Below are 6,877 nucleotides of genomic sequence, written 5' to 3' on the forward strand. Positions count from 1 at the left end.
AAGGTGGCAGTACAGGTAGATAAGGTTGTGAAGAAGGCATACGGAATGCTCTCTGTTATTAGCCGAGGTATAGAATACAAAAGCAGGGATGTAATGATGGAACTGTATAAAACGCTGGTAAGGCCACAGCTGGAGTATTGTGCGCAGTTCTGGTCACCACATTACAGGAAGGACGTAATTGCTCTGGAGAGAGTGCAGAGAAGATTTACAAGAATGTTGCCAGGGCTTGAAAATTGCAGCTTCGAGGAGAGATTAGATAGGCTGGGGTTGTTTTCCTTGGAGCAGAGGAGGCTGAGGGGAGACTTGATTGAGGTGTACAAAATTATGAGGGGCCTAGACAGAGTAGACAGGAAGTACCTGTTTCCCCTAGCGGAGAGTTCAAGAACTAGAGGACATAGATTTAAACTGATTGGCCGAAGGATTAGAGGGGACATGAGGAAAAACTTTTTTACCCAGAGGGTGGTGGGTGTATGGAATTCGCTGCCCGAATTGGTGGGAGAGGCAGGGACCCTCAACTCTTTTAAAAAGTACCTGGACCTGCACCTAAAGTGCTGTAAGCTGCAGGGCTCCGGACCGGGTGCTGGAAGGTGGGATTGGAGTGGGCACCTGGTTGTTCTTCGAGCCGGCACGGACACGATGGGCCGAATGGCCCCCTTCTGTGCTGTATCTTTTCTATCCACATGGCAGAGTAGGTTGCATGTGGTAGAATAGATTGTACGTGGGAGATTAGATTGTACGCGGTAGAATAGATTGTACGTGGTAGAATAGATTGTACGTGGTAGAATAGATTGTACGTGGTAGAATAGATTGTACGCAGTTGATAGATTGTACTTGGTGGAGTAGATTGTACGTGGTAGAATAGATTGTACGCAGTTGATAGATTGTACTTGGTGGAGTAGATTGTACGTGGTAGAATAGATTGTACGCAGTTGATAGATTGTACTTGGTGGAGTAGATTGTACGCGGTCGAGTCGATTGTACGCGGTAGAGTAGATTGTCCGTGGTGGAGTAGTTTGTACGTGGTCGGGTTGTTTGTACGTGGTAGAATAGATTGTACGCGTCGAGTAGATTGTACGCGGTCGAGTAGATTGTACGCAGCAGAGTAGTTTGTACGCGGCAGAGTAGATTGTACGTGGTGGAGGAGATTGTACGTGCTAGATTAGATTGTACATGCTGGAGGACTTTGTTTGTGGTAGAGCAGTTTGTACTTGTTGGAGTAGATTGTACGTGGTAGAATAGTTTGTACGTGGTCGAGTTGTTTGTACGTGGTAGAATAGTTTGTACGTGGTAGAGTTGTTTGTACGTGGTGGGTTCGATTCTACGTGTTGGAGTTGATTGTACGCGGTAGAATTGATTGTACGCGGTGGAGTAAATTGTACGTTTTAGAGTAGATTGTACGTGGTGGAGTAGATTGTACGTGGTAGAGTAGATTGTACACGGCAGGGTAGTTTGTACGCGGCGGAGGAGATTGTACGTGCTGGAGTAGATTGTACGTGTTAGAGTAGATTGTACGCGGTGGAGTAGATTGTACGTGGTCGAGTAGATTGTACGTGTTAGAGTAGATTGTACGTGGTGGAGTAGATTGTACGTGGTAGAGTAGATTGTACACGGCAGAGTAGTTTGTACGCGGCGGAGTAGATTGTACGTGCTGGAGTAAATTGTACGTGTTAGAGTAGATTGTACGTGCTGGAGTAGATTGTACGTGGTGGAGTAGATTGTACGTGGTAGAATAGATTGTACGTGGTGGAGTAGTTTGTACGTGATGGAGTAGTTTGTACGTGGTGGAGTAGTTTGTACGTGGTAGAATGGATTGTACGCGGAAGAGTAGTTTGTACGCGGCGGAGTAGATTGTACGTGTTGGAGTAGATTGTCCGTGGTGGAGTAGATTGTACGTTGTTGAAGTAGATTGTATGTGGTGGGTTAGATTGTACGTGGTACAATAGATTGTACGTGGTAGAATTATTTGTCCGTGTTGGAGTAGATTGTACGTGTTAGAGTAGTTTGTACGTGGATGAGCAGTTTGTCCGTGGATGAGTAGTTTGTACGTGGTGGAGTAGTTTGTACGTGGATGAGTAGTTTGTATGTGTTGAAGTCGATTGTACGTGGTAGAGTAGATTGTACGTTGTTGAAGTAGATTGTATGTGGTGGGTTAGATTGTACGTGGTGGAGTACTTTGTATGTGGTGGAGTAGATTGTACGTGGTAGAGTTGTTTGTACGTGGTGGAGTAGATTGTACGCGGTCGAGTCGATTGTACGCGGTAGAGTAGATTGTACGCGGTCGAGTCGATTGTACGCGGTAGAGTAGATTGTACGCGGTCGAGTAGATTGTACGCGGTAGAGTTGTTTGTACGTGGTGGAGTAGATTGTACGTGGTAGAGTAGATTGTACGCGGTCGAGTAGATTGTACGCGGTAGAGTTGTTTGTACGTGGTAGAGAAGATTGTACGTGGTAGAGTAGATTGTACGCGGTCGAGTCGATTGTACGCGGTCGAGTAGATTGTACGCAGCAGAGTAGTTTGTACGCGGCAGAGTAGATTGTACGTGGTGGAGTAGATTGTACGTGGGAGAGTAGATTGTACGCGGTGGAGTCGATTGTACGCGGTCGAGTAGATTGTACGCAGCAGAGTAGTTTGTACGTGGCAGAGTAGATTGTACGCGGCAGAGTAGATTGTACGTGGTGGAGTAGATTGTACGTGGTAGAATAGATTGTACGCGGTCGAGTCGATTGTACGCAGCAGAGTAGTTTGTACGCGGCAGAGTAGATTGTACGTGGTGGAGTAGATTGTACGTGGGAGAGTAGATTGTACGCGGTGGAGTCGATTGTACGTTGTGGAGTAGTTTGTACGTGTTGGAGTAGATTGTACGTGGTGGAGTAGATTGTACGTGGTGGAGTAGATTGTACGTGGTGGAGTAGATTGTACGTGGTGGAGTAGATTGTACGTGGTGGAGTGGATTGTACGTGGTGGAGTAGATTGTACGTGGTGGAGTAGATTGTACGCGGTGCAGTAGATTGTACGTGGTGGAGTAGATTGTACGTGGTGGAGTAGATTGTACGCGGTGGAGTAGATTGTACGCGGTGGAGTAGATTGTACGCGGTGGAGTAGATTGCACGTTGTGGAGTAGATTGTACGTGGTGGAGTAGATTGTACGTGGTGGAGTAGATTGTACGTGGTGGAATAGATTGTACGTGGTGGAGTAGATTGTACGTGGTGGAGTAGATTGTACGTGGTGGAATAGATTGTACGTGGTGGAGTAGATTGTACGTGGTGGAGTAGATTGTACGTGGTGGAGTAGATTGTACGTGGTGGAGTAGATTGTACGTGGTAGAGTAGATTGTACGTGGTGGAGTAGATTGTACGTGGTGGAGTAGATTGTACGTGGTGGAGTAGATTGTACGTTGTGGAGTAGATTGTACGTGGTGGAGTAGATTGTACGTGGTGGAGTAGATTGTACGTTGTGGAGTAGATTGTACGTGGTGGAGTAGATTGTACGTGGTGGATTAGATTGTACGTGGTAGAGTAGATTGTACGTGGTGGAGTAGATTGTACGTGGTGGAGTAGATTGTACGTGGTGGAGTAGATTGTACGTGGTGGAGTAGATTGTACGTTGTGGAGTAGATTGTACGTGGTGGAGTAGATTGTACGTGGTGGAGTAGATTGTACGCGGTGGAGTAGATTGTACGTGGTGGATTAGATTGTACGTGGTAGAGTAGATTGTACGTGGTGGAGTAGATTGTACGTGGTGGAGTAGATTGTACGTTGTGGAGTGGATTGTACGCGGTGGAGTAGATTGTACGTGGTGGAGTAGATTGTACGTGGTGGAGTAGATTGTACGTGGTGGAGTAGATTGTACGTGGTGGAATAGATTGTACGTGGTGGAATAGATTGTACGTGGTGGAGTAGATTGTATGTGGTGGAGTAGATTGTACGTGGTGGAGTAGATTGTGCGTTGTGGAGTAGATTGTACGTGGTGGAGTAGATTGTACGTGGTGGAGTAGATTGTACGTGGTGGAGTAGATTGTGCGTTGTGGAGTAGATTGTACGTGGTGGAGTAGATAGTACGCGGTGGAGTAGATTGTACGTGGTGGAATAGATTGTACGTGGTGGAGTAGATTGTACGTGGTGGAGTAGATTGTACGTGGTGGAGTAGATTGTACGTGGTGGAATAGATTGTACGTGGTGGAGTAGATTGTACGTGGTGGAGTAGATTGTACGCGGTGGAATAGATTGTACGCGGTGGAGTAGATTGTACGTTGTGGAGTAGATTGTACGTGGTGGAGTAGATTGTACGTTGTGGAGCAGATTGTACGTGGTGGAGTAGATTGTACGTGGTGGAGTAGTTTGTACGTGGTGGAGTAGATTGTACGTGGTGGAGTAGTTTGTACGTGGTGGAGTGGATTGTACGTGGTGGAGTAGATTGTACGCGGTGGAGTAGATTGTACGTTGTGGAGTAGATTGTACGTGGTGGAGTAGATTGTACGTTGTGGAGCAGATTGTACGTGGTGGAGTAGATTGTACGTGGTGGAGTAGTTTGTACGTGGTGGAGTAGATTGTACGTGGTGGAGTAGTTTGTACGTGGTGGAGTGGATTGTACGTGGTGGAGTAGATTGTACGCGGTGGAGTAGATTGTACGTTGTGGAGTAGATTGTACGTGGTGGAGTAGATTGTACGTGGTGGAGTAGATTGTACGCGGTGGAGTAGATTGTACGTTGTGGAGTAGATTGTACGTGGTGGAGTAGATTGTACGTGTTGGAGTAGATTGTACGTGGTGGAGTAGATTGTACGTGGTGGAGTAGATTGTACGTGTTGGAGTAGATTGTACGTGGTGGAGTAGATTGTACGTGGTGGAGTAGATTGTACGTGGTGGAGTAGATTGTACGTGGTGGAGTAGATTGTACGTGGTGGAGTAGATTGTACGCGGTGGAGTAGATTGTACGTTGTGGAGTAGATTGTACGTGGTGGAGTAGATTGTACGTGGTGGAGTAGATTGTACGTGGTGGAATAGATTGTACGTGGTGGAGTAGATTGTACGCGGTGGAGTAGATTGTACGCGGTGGAGTAGATTGTACGCGGTGGAGTAGATTGTACGTTGTGGAGTTGATTGTACGCGGTGGAGTAGATTGTACGCGGTGGAGTAGATTGTACGCGGTGGAATAGATTGTACGTGGTGGAGTAGATTGTACGCGGTGGAGTAGATTGTACGTGGTGGAGTAGATTGTACGTTGTGGAGTAGTTTGTACGCGGTGGAGTAGATTGTACGTGGTGGAGTAGATTGTACGTGGTGGAGTAGATTGTACGTGGTGGAGTAGTTTGTACGCGGTGGAGTAGATTGTACGTGGTGGAGTAGATTGTACGTTGTGGAGTAGATTGTACGTGGTGGAGTAGATTGTACGTGGTGGAGTAGTTTGTACGCGGTGGAGTAGATTGTACGTGGTGGAGTAGATTGTACGTGGTGGAGTAGTTTGTACGCGGTGGAGTAGATTGTACGTGGTGGAGCAGATTGTACGTTGTGGAGTAGATTGTACGTGGTCGAGTAGATTGTACGTGGTGGAGTAGATTGTACGCGGTGGAGTAGATTGTACGTGGTGGAGTAGTTTGTCCGTGGTGGAGTAGATTGTACGTTGTGGAGTAGATTGTACGTGGTGGAGTAGATTGTACATGGTGGAGTAGATTGTACGTGGTGGAGTAGATTGTACGTGGTGGAATAGATTGTACGCGGTGGAGTAGATTGTACGTGGTGGAGTAGATTGTACGTGGTGGAGTAGATTGTACGCGGTGGAGTAGATTGTACGTGGTGGAATAGATTGTACGCGGTGGAGTAGATTGTACGCGGTGGAGTAGATTGTACGCGGTGGAATAGATTGTACGTGGTGGAATAGATTGTACGTAGTGGAGTAGATTGTACGTGGTGGAGTAGATTGTACGTGGTGGAATAGATTGTACGTGGTGGAGTAGATTGTACGTGGTGGAATAGATTGTACGTGGTGGAGTAGATTGTACGTGGTGGAGTAGATTGTACGTAGTGGAGTAGATTGTACGTGGTGGAGTAGATTGTACGTGGTGGAGTAGATTGTACGTGGTGGAGTGGATTGTACGCGGTGGAGTAGATTGTACGTTGTGGAGTAGATTGTACGTGGTGGAGTAGATTGTACGCGGTGGAGTAGATTGTACGTTGTGGAGTAGATTGTACGCGGTGGAGTAGATTGTACGTGGTGGAGTAGATTGTACGTGGTGGAGTAGATTGTACGTGGTGGAGTAGATTGTACGTGGTGGAGTAGATTGTACGTGGTGGAGTAGATTGTACGTGGTGGAGTAGATTGTACGTGGTGGAGTCGTTTGTACGCGGTGGAGTAGATTGTACGTGGTGGAGCAGATTGTACGTTGTGGAGTAGATTGTACGTGGTGGAGTAGATTGTACGTGGTGGAGTAGATTGTACGTTGTGGAGTAGATTGTACGTTGTGGAGTAGATTGTACGCGGTGGAGTAGATTGTACGCGGTCGAGTAGATTGTACGCGGTGGAGTAGTTTGTACGCGGTGGAGTAGATTGTACGTGGTGGAGTAGATTGTACGTGGTGGAGTAGATTGTACGTGGTGGAGTAGATTGTACGCGGTGGAGTAGATTGTACGTGGTGGAGTAGATTGTACGTGGTGGAGGAGATTGTACGTGGTGGAGTAGATTGTCCGTGGTGGAGTAGATTGTACGTGTTGGAGTAGATTGTACGTGGTGGAGTAGATTGTACGTGGTGGAGTAGATTGTACGTGGTGGAGTAGATTGTACGTGGTGGAGTAGATTGTACGTGGTCGAGTAGATTGTACGTGGTGGAGTAGATTGTACGTGGTGGAGTAGATTCTACGTGGTCGAGTAGATTGTACGTGGT

Source organism: Heptranchias perlo, chromosome 10 (genome assembly GCF_035084215.1).
Source record: "Heptranchias perlo isolate sHepPer1 chromosome 10, sHepPer1.hap1, whole genome shotgun sequence".
NCBI lineage: Eukaryota > Metazoa > Chordata > Chondrichthyes > Hexanchiformes > Hexanchidae > Heptranchias > Heptranchias perlo.